This window comes from Pristiophorus japonicus, unplaced genomic scaffold, assembly GCF_044704955.1.
Source record: "Pristiophorus japonicus isolate sPriJap1 unplaced genomic scaffold, sPriJap1.hap1 HAP1_SCAFFOLD_224, whole genome shotgun sequence".
In the NCBI taxonomy this organism is placed as follows: Eukaryota; Metazoa; Chordata; class Chondrichthyes; family Pristiophoridae; genus Pristiophorus; species Pristiophorus japonicus.
The window spans coordinates 783,515-803,212 of record NW_027251951.1 but is presented as its reverse complement, the minus strand read 5'-3'; the positions used below and the strand labels follow the sequence as shown (position 1 = coordinate 803,212).

General features: G+C 43.8%; 1 pseudogene; it reads left to right on the top strand.

Annotated features, from left to right (window-relative positions):
* Positions 1–2,045: 2,045 nt before the first annotated feature.
* LOC139245602 (T-cell surface protein tactile-like) overlaps positions 2,046–19,698 on the top strand; it is a 182,984-nt pseudogene continuing 165,331 nt past the window's right edge.

Genomic DNA, 19,698 nt, shown 5'->3' with positions numbered 1-19,698 from the left:
TGATCAGCCATGATCTTATTGAATAGCGGTGCAGGCTCGAAGGGCCGAATGGCCTACTCCTGCACCTATTTTCTATGTTTCTATGTTTCCCTACAGACCCGGCTGTCCTGTGTGCTACACAGTCACCAGACAGAATCACTCAGAACTGAGCCTTCCATATGCCATCAGCAGAAAATGCACCATAATTGCATGGCCCCTCCACGTGATATCAGAATAAGTGATGTAGACCATGTTCAGGGCCCCCAGTTGGGTCGCTTGCACTGCATTAGCCAAGGGGGGGAATGGAGTGTATGCGTTGAAAACGGAGCATTTGATTGTGAAACTATGTACCGGGCTAACGAGAAAAGCATTTGGACTAGACCAAACTGCGAACTACTGATGACCTTGAAGCTCTGTGAAAGGACCTGGCCCTAAGACTTTGGGGGGGGAGTGATGTTATATATGAATGTGGACCTCACCCAAATGTAAGACTTGCCACTAGGGGGCACACCCATGGGAGATCTAAGGGTCACCTGTGCACCCTGGGGCAAGCAGGTATAAAAGGTGATTCACCATGCTGCTTCCTCACTCTGGAGTCTGAATAAAGAGACCAAGGTCACAACAGTTTGAGCTTGCGATATAGTCCTGTGAATTTATTCTGAATATAACGCTTAGAATGTAAGCCATCAGGTCCTGGGGACTTGTCTGCCTTTAGTGCCATTATTTTACTGAGTACTACTTTTTTAGTGATAGTGATTGTATTAAGTTCTTCCCTCCCTATAGCCCCTGATTATCAACTATTGGGTTGTTTTTAATGTCTTCTACCGTCCTCTAGTCTCATCCTTTCGGAGACCAACATTTACTTTAGCCACTCTTTTCCTTTTTATGTATCTGTAGAAACTCTTACTATCTATTACAACAGTGACTACACTTCAAAAGTATTCATTGGCTGTAAAGCGTATTGGGACATCCTGAGGTTGTGACAGGTATGACATAAATGCAAGTCTTTCTTTTTTTTAATGGCTAATCTGTACCTCAACTCCATTTATTCTCCTTTGCTCTGTATCCCTTGATACCCTTGTTATCAGGCTTGATATCACAATCTTGAAAATTTCAATTGACCCAGCATCTAACCCCTGTATAGGAGAGTGTTCCAGATTCTCACAACCCTTCATTATTCATCCATCACTGACTTATTAATGGAAGAGGGCTTAATGTATGGATGGATCCTGGGAGACAAGGCCTACTCCCTGAAGCCATGGCTAATGACACCGTTCTGCATCAGCCATGATGCAGCAGTCTTGTGGAATACGACAACTCAACACAGATCTGCTTTAGGAAAAAGAATTGTTTAGTTTGCTTGATCAAGGGAGACACGGTTTACACCAGTTCCGCAACTGGGTGCTTTCTCTCCGAACACATTTGGAGCTGCTTCTTTATATAGAATCAGATCTTTGCAAAGTAATTCCGGCACACGTGATTTACATTACTATTGATCACTCTCTTCTACTGCGTGACAATTTTCTCCTAGTTACAATTTGTTAATTTTAACTTACTGACAGTTCCAGTATCTTACTTGGGTATGGGCAGCTGCATCCTGCTGCTAACGGAACATACATCATAAACTTAAGACCTTCGTTCTGAAGAACAGGAACGATCTGAATAACAGAAACTTACTTATAAACTCAGGACCTCTGTCCTGAAAAACAAGTCATGTGGTTATGGCTGTTGCAGACTGCCCTTTGCACATGATAATTGCCACATAAGCTTATTCTTGTTTTTGCCTTGCTAGCATAAAGCACATTTAGCTAATTTTTCTCCCATCAACAGGAACACTACGTTGACGCACATGCAGCCACCAATGGTGGTGGAGAGGACCATTGGGGTTTTAAAAGCCACTTCAGATTGAATCATAGAATTGTAGAAGTTTATGGCACAGAAGGAGGCCATTCAGCCTCGACAAGTTGGTGGACGTCCTACTGTATGCGTCTGAGAGGTTGGCGAGGATTGTTGTGGCCTGCTGTGGCCTGCATAATTTTGCATTGAGTGAAGTTCTCAGGTTAGAGATGTTGTATGAATGGCCCTTGAAACCCGAGGATCTTGACCTGCTTGTCCTGGAGCCCAAGGGTGAAGACCGCTTAAAGGAGTCTAAGCTTAGAGCTGCCAGGGAAGTCACGCGGCAGGTTCTCATAGAGATGCTCAGCAAATAGTGGCACCCACCTTAAGAACCACCTCCCAAGGCATTGCCAACTGACATCAACGTGTGAGCATGCGTCAACCACTCGTGTGGGCCATTCACTGTGGGACTGATTTCTCAAAGACTCTCTCATTAGACAATTTAAGAAACAATTAAACCTTTATTTGGCAAACAATGTAACACAAACAGTACCAATGATGCACAAAAGAAGTGAACTTTCAACCTGAAAACACCAAATGTAAGTTCCAGACCCTTCTACATAAAGATGCATCATTGACAGAACAGGTGAACTCTCATAGGTCAGACTGTCAATATAATATACAGTGCAGAGGTAGAAGTTTCATGACCAAAGCGCTTTACAACCAATGAAGTCAACATCATCAGTGGCAGTCCCTCAAAACGAAGATGAGTTCACAGGTGTTCCAATGAAGGACCTAATATTCCGGATCCAGAACTACATCCTGTGCGTGGATTTTTTTAACGTGTGGTGGCCGTTGCACCCAAGAGCACCACATGGGCTTGACAGAGCTATGTCTTGGTCCAGTGACAAGGATTAACCAAGATGACTGGAGACCAGCTCTGCTGCACGGACCGAGTGCACACACATATCATAATGTGGGCTGGCCCATGCTGACCCTGGGCCCTCGCCTCTTCTGGGCCCCGAACTCACGCCTCTCCTGGGCCCCGATCACATCCCTCTACAAACTCTTGCTGCTCCTTTGCCTCGACCTCGCCACTCCTGCTGGACCTGCCCGCACTGCCATCAGCTGTCACCGTCCTGCAGCAGCACGCATTGCTCCCTGCAGTGGTATGCCGCCGCACGCTGCTCCCTCTATGGTCGTGCAGGCCAGGACCGCGCCGATATCCGGGCCTGGCCGCCGCACACTGCTCCCTCTAATGGCCCCGGCCTGCTGATGGCCTTGCAGGCTGGGATCACGCCAATTAGAGGGAACCAATGCAGTACTTAAGTAGTGAAGTACTTAACTACTTTACAGCCAATGAAAGTAGTTAAGTTTCAAACTGTTAAGATTATTGCAACTTAGAAAAACAACATTAAACATAAGTAAGACAAAGGTTCTCCACCAATCTGCCCCCGCCACACAGCACTGCCCCCCGGATTATCAAGATCCACGACGAGACCTTGGACAGCATGAACCACTTTCCATACCTCGGGAGCTTCTGTCAGCGAGGGCAGACATTGAAGATGAAATCCAACACCGCCTTCAGTGTGCCAGTGCAGTATTTGATCGCCTGAGTAAAAGAATGTTTGAAGACCAAGATCTCAAACCAGGCACCAAGCTCATGGTTTACAGAGCAGCACTGATACCCACCCTCCTATATGCTTCAGAGACATGGAATATGTATAGTAGGCACCTAAGAGCACTGGAGAAACATAGAAGCATAGAAATATAGAAAATAGGTGCAGGAGTAGGCCATTCGGCCCTTCGAGCCTGCACCACCAATCAATGTGATCATGTCTGATCATGCAATTTCAGTACCCCATTCCCGCTTTCTCTCCATACCCTCTGATCCCTTTAGCCATAAGGGCCACATCGAACTCCCTTTTGAATATATCTAACAAACTGGTCTCAACAAGTTTCTATGGTAGAGAATTCCACAGGTTCACAATTCTCTGAGTGAAGAAGTTTCTCCTCATCTCGGTCCTAAATGGCTTACCCCTTATCCTTAGACTGTGACCCCTGGTTCTGGACTTCCCCAAAATCGGGAATGTTCTTCCTGCATCTAACCTGTCCAATCCCGTCAGAATTTTATATGTTTCTGAGATCCTCTCTCATTCTTCTAACTTTCAGTGAATATAAGCCTAGTCAATCCAATCTTTCTTCATATGTCATTCCTGCCATCCCGGGAATCAGTCTGGTGAACCTTCGCTGCACTCCCTCAATACCAAGAATGTCCTTCCTCAGATTAGGAGACCAAAATTGTACACAATATTCAAGGTGTGGCCTCACCAATGCCCTGTACAACTGCAGCAAGACCTCCCTGCTCCTCTACTCAAATTCTCTCGCTATGAAGGCCAACATGCCATTTTCCTTCTTCACCGCCCGCTGTACCTGCATGCTAACTTTTAATGATTGATGTACCATGACACCCAGGTCTCGTTGCACCTCCCCTTTTCCTAATCTGTCACTATTCAGATAATATTCTGCTTTCCTGTTTTTGCCACCAAAGTGGATAACCTCACATTTATCTATATTATACTGCATCTGCCATGCATTTGCCCATTCACCTTACCTATCCAAGTCACCCTGCAGCCTCTTAGCATTCTCCTCACAGCTCACAATGCCACCCAGCTTAGTGTCATCTGCAAACGTGGAGGTATTACATTCAATTGCTTCGTCTAAATCATTAATGTATATTGTAAATGGTTGGGGTCCCAGCACTGAACCTTGCGGTCATCATCATCATCATAGGCAGTCCCTTGGAATCGAGGAAGACTTGCTTCCACTCTTAGCATGAATTCTTAGGTGGCTGTACAGTCCAATACGAGAACCACAGTCTCTGTCACAGATGGGATAGATAGTCATTAAGGGAAAGGGTGGGCAGGGAGTCTGGTTTGCCGCACGCTCCTTCTGCTGCCTGCGCTTGATTTCTGCATGCTCTCGGCGACGATACTCGAGGAGCTCAGCGCTCTCTCGTATGCACTTCCTCCACTTAGGGCAGTCTATGGCCAAGGACTCCCAGGTGTCAGTGTGGATATTGCACTTTATCAGGGAGGCTTTGAGGGTGTCCTTGTAACGTTTCCTCTGCCTGCCTTTGGCTCGTTTGCTGTGGACGAGGTCCGAGTACAGCGCTTGCTTTGGGAGTCTCGTGTCTGGCATGCGAACTATGTGGCCTGCCCAACGGAGCTGATCAAGTGTGATCAGTGCTTCAATGCTGGGGATGTTGGCCTGGAAGAGGACGCTAATGTTTGTGTGTCTGTCCTCCCAGGGGATTTGAAGGATCTTGCGGAGACATCGCTGGTAGTATTTCTCCAGCGACTTGAGGTGTCTACTGTACATGGTCCACGTCTCTGAGCCATAAAGGAGGGCGGGTATTACTACGGCCCTGTAGACCATGAGCTTGGTGACAGTTTTGAGGTACTGATCTTCAAACACTTTTTTCCTCAGGCGGCCGAAAGCTGTACTGGCACACTGGAGGCGGTGTTGGATCTCATCATCAATGCATGCTCTTGTTGATAGGAGGCTCCCGAGATAGGGGAAGTAGTCCACGTTGTCCAGGGCCATGCCGTGGATCTTGATGTTTGGGGGTTAGTGCTGTGCGGCGATGACAGGCTGGTGGAGGACCTTTGTATTACTAATGTTTAGCGTAAGACACATGCTTTCATACGCCTCGGTAAATATGTCGACTATGTCCTGGAATTCAGCCTCTGTGTGTGCACAGACACAGGCGTCGTCTGCGTACTGTAGCTCGACGACAGAGGTTGGAGTGGTCTTAGGCCTGGCCTGGAGACGGCGAAGGTTGAACAGCTTCCTACTGGGTCTGTAGTTTAGTTCCACTCCAGCGGGGAGCTTATCAACTGTAAGGTGGAACATGGCAGCGAGGAAGATTGAGAAGAGGTTTGAGGTGATGACGCAGTCCTGCTTGACTCCAGTCCGGACATGAATTGGGTCTGTGATGGATCTGTTGGTAAAGATCAGGGCTTGCATGTCGTCATGGAGCAGACGGAGTATGGTGGCGTACTTTTAGGGGCATCCAAAAAGGAGGAGGACACTCCATAGACCCTCGCAGTTGACAGTGTCAAAGGCCTTTGTAAGGTCGAAGAAGGCCATGTATAAGGGCTGGTGCTGTGCCCCGCATTTTTCCTGTAGATGTCGTGCTGCAAAAATCATGTCCATTGTGCCCTAGAGGGGACGAAATCCGCACTGCGACTCCACGATGAGCTTCTCGGCCAAGGGGTGAAGACGGTTGAGGAGGACTCTAGCGACGACTTTCCCAGTGGTTGATAGCAGAGAGATTCCTCTGTAGTTGCCGCAGTCTGACTTGTCCCCTTTTTTAAAGACGGTCACGATCACTGCATCTCTAAGATCTCCTGGCATGCTCTCCTCCCTTCAGATGAGAGAGATGAGGTCATGTATTTGCAGAAGTAGTGCCTCTCCGCCATACTTTAGTGCCTCAGCAGGGATTCCATCCGCTCCCGTAGCCTTGTTGTTTTTTAGCTGTCTTATGGCCTTTTCTACCTCATGCAGTGTTGGGGTTTTACTGAGGTTGTGGTGGGTAGCATGCTGCAGAATGCATGCTCGAGAATACTTGAGTCAAACGCAGAGTCTCGATTGAGGAGATCTTCGAAGTGCTCCTTCCAGCTGGCCCTGACTGCCTTGGTGTCCTTGATTAGTGTTTCCCTGTTCTTGGCTAGGAGTGGGGTGGGGCCTTGAGAGTTTGGTCCATATGTGGCCTTGACTGCGATGAAGAATCCTCGCACATCATGGCTGTCGGCCAGCTACTGTATCTCCTGTGCTTTCTCCATCCACCACCTGTTCTTGAGGTCCCAGGTTTTTTATTGGACCTTAGCCTTTAGCCATCTGTAATGCTGCTTTGCTGCTCCCGAGTTGGGTTGTTGTTTAAGGCTCAGAAATGCCCTGCACTTGCAATCTATTAGTTCTTAAATCTCCTGATCATTCTCATCAAATCAACCCTGGTGTTTCCTGGTTGAGTGACCGAGCATCTCATTGCAGACACAGGTTATGGAGGCCTGGAGGGCAGACCAATCGCTGTGGGCATTCTGCATCTCGGGGTCATCAAGGCACGCCAGGTTAACTGTGAGGTGCCGATTGTAAAGGGCTCTCTTAGCCAGGTCCTTAAGTACCTCAGCATTGACTTTTTTGCGACATTGCTTCTGCTGCCCCATTCACTTTGGGGCTATGTTGTTGTCAATGATGGATCAGATTAGGCAGTGGTCCGTCCAGCATCCCACTAGTCACTGCCTGCCATTCTGAAAAGGACCCGTTTATTCCTACTCTTTGCTTCCTGTTTGCCAACCAGTTCTCTATCCACATCAATACATTACCCCAATACCATGTGCTTTAATTTTGCACACTAACCCCTTGTGTGGGACCTTGTCAAAAGCCTTTTGAAAGTCCAAATACACTACATCCCATGATTCTCCCTTGTCCACTCTACTAGTTACATCCTCAAAAAATTCTAGAAGATTTGTCAAGCATGATTTCCCTTTCACAAATCCATGCTGACTTGGACCAATCCTGTCATTGCTTTTCAAATGCGCTGCTATTACATCTTTAATAATTGATTCCAAAATTTTCCCCACTACCGATGTCAGGCTAACCGGTCTATAATTCTCTGTTTTCTCTCTCCCTCCTTTTTTAAAAAATGGGGTTACATTAGCTACCCTCCAATCCATAGGAACTGATCCAGAGTCTATAGAATGTTGGAAAATGACTACCAATGCATCCATTATTTCTAGGGCCACTTCCTTAAGTATTCTGGGATGCAGACTATCAGGCCCTGGGGACTTATCGACCCTCAATCCCATCAATTTCCCTAACACAATTTCCTGACTAATAAGGATTTCCTTCAGTTCCTCCTTCTCGCTAGACCCACAGTCCCCTAGTATTTCCGGAAGGCTATTTGTGTCTTCCTTAGTTGAATTCACTTGATTTTGACTGCAAGGGACCTACATTTATCTTCGCAAATCTTTTTCTCTTCACATATCTATAGAAGCTTTAGCCGTCAGTTTTTGTGTTCCCAGCAAGTTTACTCTCATACTTTATTTTCCCCCTTCTAATTAAATCCTTAGTCCTCTGCTGAATTCTAAATTTCTCCCAGTCCTCAGGTTTGCTGCTTTTTGTGACCAATGTATATGCCTCTTCCTTAGATTTAACACGATCCCTAATTTCCCTTATTAGCCATGGTTGAGCCTCCTTTCCCATGTTATTTTTACGACAGCCAGGGATGTACAATTGTTGAAGTTCACCCATGTGATCTTTCAATGTCTGCCATTGCCTATCCTCCATCAACTCTTTAAGTATCATTCAGCAGTCTATCCAAGCCAATTCATGTCTCATACCATCGAAGTTACCTTTCTTTAAGTTCAGGATCCTAATCTCTGAATTAACTGTGTCACTTTCCATCTTAATGAGGAATTCTACCATATTATGGTCACTCTTCCCCAAGAGGCCTTGCACAACAAGATTGTTAATTAATCCTCTCTCATTACACATCACCCAGTCGAGGATGGCCAGCTCTCTAGTTGGTTCCTCGACATATTGGTCTAGAAAACCATCCCTTATACACTCCAGGACATCTTCCTCCACCATATTGCTACCAGTTTGGTTCGTCCAATCTATATGTAGATTAAAGTCACCCATGATAACTGCTGTACCTTTATTGCACGCATCCCTAATTTCCTGTTTGATGCCATCCCCAACTTCACTACTACTGTTTGGTGGTCTGTACACAACTCCCACTAGTGTTTTCTGCCCTTTGGTGTTCCGCAGCTCTACCCATACAGATTCCACATCATCCAAGCTAAAATGTCTTTACTTACTATTGCGTTAATCTCCTCTTTAACCAGCAACACTACCCCACCTCCTTTACCTTTCTGTCTATCCTTCCTGAATATTGAATACCCCTGGATGGTGAATTCCCAGCCTTGGTCACCCTGGAGCCATGTCTCCGTAATCCCAATTACATCATATCCGTTAACAGCTATCTACGCAGTTAATTCATCCACCTTATTACGAATGCTCGTCGCATTGAGACACAGAACCTTCAGGCTTGTTTTTTTAACACTCTTTGTCATTTTAGAATTATGTTGTAATGTGGCCCTTTTTGATTTTTGCCTTTGATTTCTCTGCCCTCCACTTTTCCTTATCTCCTTTCTACCTTTTGTTCTGCCCCCATTTTACTTCCCTCTGTCTCCCTGCATAGATTCCCATACCCCTATAGTACCACCAATTCTGCCTCTGCAAAATCCTGCAGATCCATTGGCACGATACGCATGGCAACATACACATACAACTCTCTAGGCCAATATCCCCAGTATCGAGGCATTGATGAAAGCTCAATCAGCTCTGATGGATGGGCCACATTGTCCACATGCCTGATTCCAAAACAAGCACTCTACTCCGAGCTCTATCACGGCATGCGAGTCCCGGGAGAGCAGAGAAAATGCTTCAAGCACTCCTTTAAAAAGTGAGAGGTCAAACCTTTGTTTTAGGCCCCCTCTACCAAATTGGACATTACAGAGTGGGGAAGGAGCCATACCTGCTCTGCTTGAGATTCTGCAGTGGCCATCAGCAAAAGTTCATTTTTAAATTAAAACAAGACATTCCTGTGGAGCCAGGAGAAGCAGTTGAACTCCCCCATCTCCACAGTAGTCACAAAGGCTCCCCAACACCATTCCATCCCCCATCCTGAGATTGACATTAGATACTACAAATGCCAACAGCTCTCACAAATAACGTTAATGAGGCCTGAGGCTCACTTTCTGGCTGGTCTCAAACCTCTCAGTTGGGCTGTGCGCCCTGTGTCCAGCACTCATTTCAGGCCCAGAAATGGGCCTAAAGGAATTTCCAGCCCACACAACAGGAGGCAATAGAAAGGGCAAAGGGTACATTCATTAGGATGCTGCCTGGTGTGAGGAAGTATAAATGTTAAGAAAATTGGGTCTGTTTTCCTTAAGGGAGGATTAAGGGGAGATTTGAGGGATGTGCTTAAAATTACAAAGTGATGGACAGAATAGATAAAAAAACAGATTGAAGGGTATAGAATGAGAGGACATAGATGTAAGATTAACTGACATAGATCAGGTGAAACCTTTTACACAACTGGTACGTGTTACTAGATTAAAGGCGCTATATAAATACAAATTGTTGTTGTATGGCTGTGCAATGCACTAGCAGAATTAGTGATGAAGCAGAGATCATGTCAACATTTAAGAATAGATTAGATAGGCGGGTGAAGGAAAGGACAATAAAAGGAATATGGGAACAGGGTGAGCACTGGGATTAGGAGTATTGCTCATGTGGAAGATAAACTATACTGACTGGTTGGACTGAAGGGCCTGTTTCTGCCTTACAATTTCTATGTAATTCTATGTAAGTGCCTTGGGGTATTTCATATGTTAAAGGAGCTATTTACGTGCAAATTTCTGTTGAACAACCAGATAATCTGCCTTTTGTGGTGTAGACTGAAAGAGGAATTTTGCCCTGAACACCCAGACAATTGGCTGCAGTGTTACTGATAATGAATATTCCAGAGGTGGGTATGAAAACAAATAATTCTGAGTACAGAATCTGTCTGATCAAATACCTATGCACTGGTGTGTGCTACTGTTGGATGCTGCAGGTAACAGCCCTGTTGAACGGATGTGGCTATATTATGAAATGAAGCAAAGTTATCGTTAGTGTTAGTACTGTGTTTCACTGCCTATCAGTTGAGCTCAGTTTCCTGTGCTGTAGTAGTACTGTGGAACCACAATAGCCGAACGAGCTGTGAGGATCTGACACCAAAACTATGGCTGCACAAGCAAAATACGGCCATCCTCCACTTTGCATCTTTGTGTTGATAAATCTTGTTCAAGGTAAGTGCTATCATATTCATTCAAACTCTGTCTTTCTGTAATGAAAGAAGTGCAGACATGGATACTTTGTGCACTAGCGGCATGTTTTCTGAGGCAGTTGAAGTTACAAGTAATTTTAGATGCAATGTTAGGACTACCAGTAACGAGGGAACATATCCGTGACACTAATTCTATATATGATATGGCATTGGAAAGCTTTTCCTAGTAGGACGTTATTGGTTATGCCTTGTGGTGTAGCAGTTATGAAGCACTCCAATCAATGATGTAAAAATAATACTGATAGCACGAGGAGAGAGGACAGAGGAAGGCAGGATAAAGGACACTTCCTTTTCGTTCTGTGACGATCATGTTTCAATCCGGTCATGAACCTACATGCCAAATGAGGGCAGTACCAGTTCTAAGCAGTTTTAAAGAACAATGACATGTATGAACATGAACAATAATGGACAGGTAAAGACCATCTGATCCATCGAACCTGTCCCACACAAATGCGATACATAGAAACATAGAAAACATAGAAAATAGATGCAGGAGTAGGCCATTCGACCTTTTGAGCCTGCACCACCATTCAATATGATCATGGCTGATCATGCAACTTCAGTACCCCATTCCTGCCTTCTCTCCATACCCCTTGATCCCTTTAGCCGTAAGGGCTATATCTAACTCCCTTTTGAATATATCCAATGAACTGACATCGACAACTCTCTGCAGCAGTGAATTCCACAGGTTCACAATTCTCTGAGTGAAGAGGTTTCTCCTCATCTCGGTCCTAAATGGCTTACCCCTTATCCTTAGACTGTGACCTCTGGTTCTGGACTTCCCCAACATTGGGAACATTCTTCCTGCATCTAACCTGTCTCAACCCGTCAGAATTTTATATGTTTCTACGAGATCCCTTCTCGTTCTTCTAAATTCCAGTGAATATAAGTCTAGTCGATCCAGTCTTTCTTCATATGTCAGTCCTGCCATCCCGGGAATCAGTCTGGTGAACCCTCAATAGCAAGAATGTATTTTCTCAGATTAGGAGACCAAAACTGCACACAATACTCAAGGTGTGGCCTCAGTTGGCCCTGTACAACTGCAGTAAAACCTCCCTGTTCCTATACTCAAATCCTCTTGCTATGAAGGCCAACATGCCATTTGCTTTCTTTACTGCCTACTGTACCTGCATGCCTACTTTCAATGACTGATGTACCACGACACCCATTCAGATAATAATCTGCCTTGTGTATCACAACTTATACACTCCACCCCATCTGAAACCATATGATCTCCTGGGAGAGGCAAAAAAACAGATTAAAAACCCAGGCCAATCTGGGAAAAAAATCTGGGCAATTCCTCTCCGACCCATCTAGGCGATCAAAACCAGTCGAGGAGATCGCTCTGGCCATTAAATTCCTGCAGTATCTACCTATATCTAAGAAAAAAATTATACATTATATATGTTTGTAACTAGGAGAATGGCATAAGGCTACTGTGTAAACCACGTATAAAGTAAAAATCAGTATGAAACTGACGTAAAATTATACTTTTAATTTGATCTATTTAATAAATACTATTGCTAACAATGAGGCCCAGGAATCAAACTAATACCCCTAAGAAATATGTCTAATGATATTAATTTCATTGTGATCTATCACACATACATACATAAATGTATACATTTAATGGTACATAATACATGTGCATATATAATACAATCTATCACAAGGCTATGTCACTGAGCATGCATTGATTGTAATCTGTGCTGAATCATCGCAGGGGTTTTAGTGTAAACGGGATACAACAAAGAATGTGGCATCATTCTGGTTACCACTTTGCAACAGCATGGGTGGCAGCACTATGTTATGCTGCTAGCTCTGCATCGTGCTCTGGTCAGATAAAGTGAAGTCTGCTGTTCCAAAGGCAGTTCATTTTTTTTATGTGTCAGGAAGGCACTTTAAAATTAAAAGGGGGAAGTTCTGTTTTTAGTGCTCCTGGCACAGAGATTCGTATATTGGGAACATGTGTCAGGAATCCAGTCCATGCCTGTTGCCAAATCATTGGGATGGTGAAAGAGACAGAATTTCCGATGCGTGGGTCCGATGTATAAAACTGTACACCTAGAGCACGAAAGAGGACAGTTTAACCAAACTGTAGAAGGACGATTTTACATGGCTTGTAGTCCTGCATCTGGTGCAAAGCTGACTTGGGGTAAGGGTACCTTGACTCAAACTGAAACTGAGTGCATCCATCAAACCTGATTTGCATGGTTCAGCTACTCACTGGGTAAACTGATTGAACCTCAGAGGAACTTTACAAAATGCTGACTGTGTTGAGCTTCATATAGAAACCATTGTATTGTATCACTACACTATGGTCTTTTGTTATTAAGATGGAGAGACAAATTGATCCATTGGTCTCGCAAGATGGTTGGAGAAGAAAACACTGAGATGTGAATAATTTTTGATATGTATGACTTAAAGCCTGCTTTGCTTAGAACCTAAAGTATTAGAAATGTGTTTACTGACTTATCAGACCAATTTGTACTCAGATCCCATAAACAGCAATGCGATGAATAACAGGTGAATCTCTTTTTGGTGATGTTGGTGGAGGAATAATTGCTGATCAGGACACTGGGAGTCTCTGCTTTTTTTAAAATAGTACCATAGGACCTTAAACATCCACCTGAGGAGGGAGAGAGGGCCTTGTTTTAACATTGCATCCATAAGTCATAGCCTGATATCTGCAGGTCAGAGTCTGATCTTAGTCTGATACCTGCAGGAGCTCTGAAGCATATTGCACAGCTATTAAAAAAAATAAAATGTAAGTTGTTTAAAGAACCATTTGATCATCAGGAATAATGGTGCACAGTTGGCATTTGTCAATTTGTTTAGAATCTGTTTCTTCATCAACCACAAAACTTGATATTACAATTGCCTGCATCGGCTAAAAATATAAGGTTGCATTCACACATTCATCTGAAATGGCTAAGGTGGTTTTCCGATTTATTGCCCTAATTTAGGCTTAAAATTAGCGAAATTCTCAAAGAAATGACGTAATCATCATCAAAGCAGCCTTCTGCATCGTTTCTCCTGGGTTTCTGCCGAGCTTGGCTAAAATTACGATAAGAGATTCGGGAGAACCTCACGGAAATTCTCCCCCTATTCGAGCCCCAATTTCAGCAGGAGTAGGATGGAAACATTTTAATAATAACTAAAATAATTATCTGGCATTTATGCTAAACCTTTATGTTATTGATTCAAAATTTGACTAAACTGTTAAGAATGCATGCAATGTGACATCAGACCACACACAGGTTTTGAAGTTGCCAGTTCAAATCTTCGAGCGTAAAGTAAACTCAGGAGTGATTCATTCTGAGTTTGAATGCTGGCCCATCTATGAACCATTGTTAAGAGTACAAGCACAAAAAACTTTGAAGAAAATACAGCACAAATATGTTGTACCCTTGAGCTGTTGCTTCCTGTAAAGAAATTCCAGGAAACATAACCCACACACTGCCACTTCTATCATCCCTCTACAAATATCAGCTAAGATAATATGTGGGCAAATTGCTGCAAAGTGCAAAAACTATAGAGCTGTAATAGTGGGGGACTTCAACTACCCTAATATTAACTGGGAAAAAAAACAGTGTGAATGGTACAGAGGGTGCAGAATTCCTAAAATGCATTCAGGAGAACTTCTTTAGACAGTATGTAACAAGCCCAACAAGGGAGGGGCGGTTCTGGACTTGGTTTTGGGGAATGAAGAGGGGCAGGTGGAAGGGGTATCAGTGGGAGAGCATTTTGGTGCTAGTGATCATAATTCAGTAAGATTTAGGGTAGTTATAGAAAAGGACAAAAGTGGACCAGGAAACATTTTTCTCAATTGGGGTAAAGACAATTTTGCTGAGCTGAGATGGAATTTGGCCAAAGTGGACTGGAAACGGCTACTTGATGGTAAAAGAGCAGTGGGAGGCATTCAAGGAGGAGATCCTGAGGGTACAGAGCAAGCATGTTCCCTTAAAGAAAAAGGGTAGGTCTAACAAATCTAGAGCCCTTGGATGTCAAGGGACATACAAGGTAAGATAAAGAAAAAAAGGGAAGCTTTTGACAGATACCGAGAACTCAATACTGCAGAAAATCTAGAGGAGAATAAAAAGTGCAGAGATGCAATTAAAAAAGATATCAGGAAAGCAAAGAGAGAGCATGAAAGAATGTTGGCAAGTAAAATCAGTGAAAAAACAAATATGTTTTATAAATAAATTAAGAGCAAGAGAATAACTAGAGAAATAGTGGGGCCTATTAGAGACCAGAAATAAATTCTGTGTGTGGAGGCAAAAGATGTGGGTTTGATTCTTAATGAATACTTTGCATTTGTTTTCACAAAAGAGAAGGGCATTGTAGACTTTGCAATGAGGGAGGATGAGTGTGAAATATTAGACGAGATAAACATAGAAACATAGAAACATAGAAAATAGGTGCAGGAGTAGGCCATTTGGCCCTTGGAGCCTGCACCACCATTCAATAAGATCATGGCTGATCATTCACCTCAGTACCCCTTTCCTGCTTTCTCTCCATACCCCTTGATCCCTTTAGCTGTAAGGGCCATATCTAACTCCCTCTTGAATATATCCAATGAACTGGCATCAACAACTCTCTGCAGTAGAGAATTCCACAGGTTAACAACTCTCTGAGTGAAGAAGTTTCTTCTCATCTCAGTCCTAAATGGCTTACCTCTTATCCTTACACTGTGTCCCCTGGTGAGAGAGGAAGTATTAAGGGGCTTTGCAGCTTTGAAAGTGGATAAATCCCCAGGCCCAGATGAAATGTATTCTAGGTTGTTAAAAGAAGCAAAAGAGGAAATAGCAGAGGTTCTGACCATCATTTTCCAGTCCTCTCTGGCTACAGGTGTGGTGCCAGAGGACTAGAGAACTATTAATGTTGTTCCTTTGTTTAAAAAGGGAGAAAGGGATAGATCGAGTAATTACAGGCCAGTCAGCCTAACCTCAGTGGTGGGAAAATTATTGGAAAAATCCTGAGGAACAGGATAAATTTTCATTTGGAAAGACATGGATTAATCAAGGACAGTTAGCATGGATTTGTCAAGGGAAGGTCGTGTCTGACTAACTTGATTGAATTTTTCGAGGAGGTAACCAGGAGGGTCGATGAGGGCAGTGCGAATGATGTAGTGTATATGGATTTTAGCAAAGCTTTTGATAAGATCCCACATGCACACTGGTCACAAAAGTAAAAGCCCATGGTATCCAGGTCAAAGTGGCAAATTGGATCCAAAATTGGCTCAGAGACAGGAAGCAAAGGGCAATGGTTGATAGGTGTTTTTGTGATTGGAAGACTATATCCAGTGGGGTTCCGCAGGACTCGGTGCTAGCTCCCTTGCCTTTTGTGCTATATATCAATTACTTGGGCCCTGATATTGGTTTCTTTACCACCTACTGCCGCCAACTGCCGCTGAATTTTGCTGCTGTCTTCCTCTCTTTGCCATTTTCCACTTGGGCTGGAGCAGGCAGGAGGGGAGTACCGCCGGGAACTGCTCACTGATGTCCTCTGGCGGCCAAGTAGTGTAAGTGTCCTCCCACCTGCCGAGCTGCCAGATTGATGTGGGCAGGAGTTGGCGGGAGTCGGTGCCAGTAGGGGGAAAGACCGCTGTATGGAGGCTGTTCTAACCCCAACGGTAGGTAGGAAGAACGGAAAAAAAAGTTAGTGAACATATTTAAAAAAAATGTTTTACAGTGACTTACCTGGATGAGGTCCCCTGAAGATGTTCCGGTGTTTTTTTTTGTTTGCTATGATTTTTCATTTCAGCTCATCCACCCTCCCTGGGCCCGACTCCATCCTCGGTGGCATTTTGGCAGTAAGAGCCTTTTGCCACTGAGATTGAGAGCTCCCGCCCGCTGCCATCCAGATTGAGGGCTAAGCCGTTATTTGGCCGCCAGGAGGTACTGCCACCTCTTTTAGAGGAATCTTCCTGGCAAAGCACCACCCGGTCTCTCGGTGACCACCAGCGGTCCTTTGGGCAGCACTTGGGCGGGCCTTGGCTTCGACCGAGTTCGGACCCATGGAATTGAATGTTGGGGGTATGATTAAGAAGTTTGCAAATTACACTAAAATAGGCTGTGTAATTGATAATGAATAAGAAAGCTGCGGACTTCAGGAAGATATCAATGTACTGGTCAAGTGGGCAGAATAGTGGCAAATGGAATTCAATCTGGATAAGTGTGAGATGATGCATTTGGGGAGGTCTAACAAGGCAAAGGAATACACATTAATGGTACGACACTCAAAAGTGTAGAGGAACAAAGGGACCTTGGAGTGCAGGTCCACAGATTCCTGAAGGTAGCAGGCCAGGTAGATAAGGTGGTTAAGGCGGCATATGGAATACTTGCCTTTATTAGTCGAGGCATGGAATACAAGCGCAAGGAGGTTATGCTTGAACTGTATAAAACACTGGTTTGGCTGCAGCTGGAGTAGTGTGTGCAGTTCTGATCACCACATGACAGGAAGGATGTGATTGCACTGGAAAGGGTGCAGAGGAGATTTACAAGAATATTGCCTGGACTGGAGAATATTGGCTATGAGGAATGATTGGAGATGCTGGCTCTGTTTTCTTTGGAACAGAGAAGACTGAGGGGAGACCTGATTGAGGTGTATAACATTATTAGGGGCCTGGATAGAGTAGATAGGAAGGACCTATTTCCCTTGGCTGAGGGGTCAACAACCAAGGGGCAAAGATTTAAAGTAATTGTGGGGAGGTTTAGAGGAGACATGAGGAGAAATTTCTTCACCCAGAGGGTGGTGGAGGTCTGGAACTCACTGCCTGAAAGGGTGGTAGAGGCAGAAAGCCTCACCACATTTAAAAAATACTTGGATGTGCACTTAAAGTGGCGTAACCAACAGAGCTACGGACCAAGAGCTGGAAAGTGAGATTAGGCTGGATAGCTCTTGGTTGGCCATCGCATACACAATGGGCCAAAATGATCTCCTTCCGTGCTGTAAATTTCTACGATTCTATGATTCTAAGAGTTTGAAGCCTTGGACCTCATTATTATTATTTGGACAATTTGCCAGTGCCTATCATGTGTCCACAAACTGCTAACTCCTTTTCTCCTGATCCTCTTGGCTCCACAACAATGGTTTCTGAATTTTTTTAAAACAAAATGAACTTACCATCCATTTGGGACTAAAAATCCCAAACTGTCCTGGATCCTGGTCTGCTCATCACAATTTTATTCAAGGGGACATAAAACAGTTGCTTGGCCCCTCATTTTCATATATAAGGGCCTAACATCTATTTTAGATGGCAGCCAGGAGCGCCTGGAAAATTGACCTGACAAATTTAGTAGTGGTCCGAATCCAGGCGCAAATTGGGCACAGACTGTTCCACTGCTAAATTAGTTATCGTTGCACGTGTTTTATGCCCCAAATCCAGGCACAACGCATAACAATAGATTCTAAGTGAGGGCCTATCAAAGACTCTGGTGCTACTGCCTGTAGGAACTGGAATTTTGTTGTTTAATAGTCCCTTGGCTTAGGCAAATGGTTACTTTGCAAAACACTGAAAGGAGTAACTGGGGATTTTAAAATTCAAAGCTTCCTGGCTTCTGGGTCACTGTATCAAAAAGAATATACTACACAGAAATGAAAGAATTCTGCCAAAAGTGCTGTAGGAGGAGTAGGAATAACAAACCAAACTTAACTAAAGGCTTACAAAAAACATTTGGGGATAGATGCATTGAATCTGAAGTGCAAGATCAAATAAGTTGCAAATCTCCCCATCCCCAACACCATTGGTGTTTACTTGATGTGTGCAGCAGCCGCTATTGGCGCTGGGGCTTTAGCTATTGCTGCCTCAGAGGATGTTGGAAATGGCTCAGAATTTAAAGCAGGATGAGTTGAATCAGATTTTTGTTGTTGATTGTTCAATCTGATTAAAGGAGATAGAGGGGTATAACCAATCTAATAAGATTGGCTATACACTTCTATCACCTTTAATCGCATTGAACATTCACATCAACAGCCACATCGTGAGTGCATCTCGGCCAATTTTTAAGCTAGGAAAGAGGACTATATATTACTGAATGGCTATATATCTGTGGCCATTGAGCACATGTGAGGCTGAGTGACAATTTCTGGCAATAAGCAGATGTAAGAGAATGGAGTTAAACCTTAATAAAAACAAGCAACGTCCATTCTTACAAATTTAGAGTATGTTCTCTTGGGTTCAGTGTCACTTGTCTCTTCTGTAAGTGAATCCTGTGTTTCTTATAATCAGCAGGTCACCTTCAATCTGACAAATATTTATCCTATGACAGCCTGACCTGCAATGAAATTACTTGTTAAATTAATTTAAGGAACAGAAAAGGATCTGTTACATTGCTGGGTGTTTACTATAGACACCAAATAATTAGAAGGAGCTGGAGCATCATATCTGTAGTCAAATTTCAGAAAAATGTAAAAATAAAAGAGCGGTAATAGTAGGGGACTTCAATTATTCTTATATAGACTAGGGAAAAAACAGAGTAAAGGGCAAAAATGATACAAAACTTGGGAAAGTAGTAAATAGTGAGCATGATCGTAGCAGATTTCAGGAAGACATACACTGGTGAAATGTGAAGACACATGGCAGATGTAATTTAATGTGGATAAGTGTGGTGATGCATTTTGGGAGAAACAACATGGAGAGGCAGTACAATCTATTTTGAGGGAGTGGAAGAGCAGAGAGACCTGGGAGTGCATATTCACAAATCCTTGAAAGGTTATTAAGGCAGTTAAGAAAGCATGTGGGATACTTAGATTTCTAAATAGTGGTATTAAATATGCTAAACCTTTAGAATTACTAGTTAAGCTTCAGTTGGAGTATTGTGTATAATTCTGGGCCTTGGAGAGGGTACGGAGGAGGTTTACCAATATGATGGACTTCAGTTATGTGGAAAGATTGGCAAACGTGGGATTGTTCTCCGTAG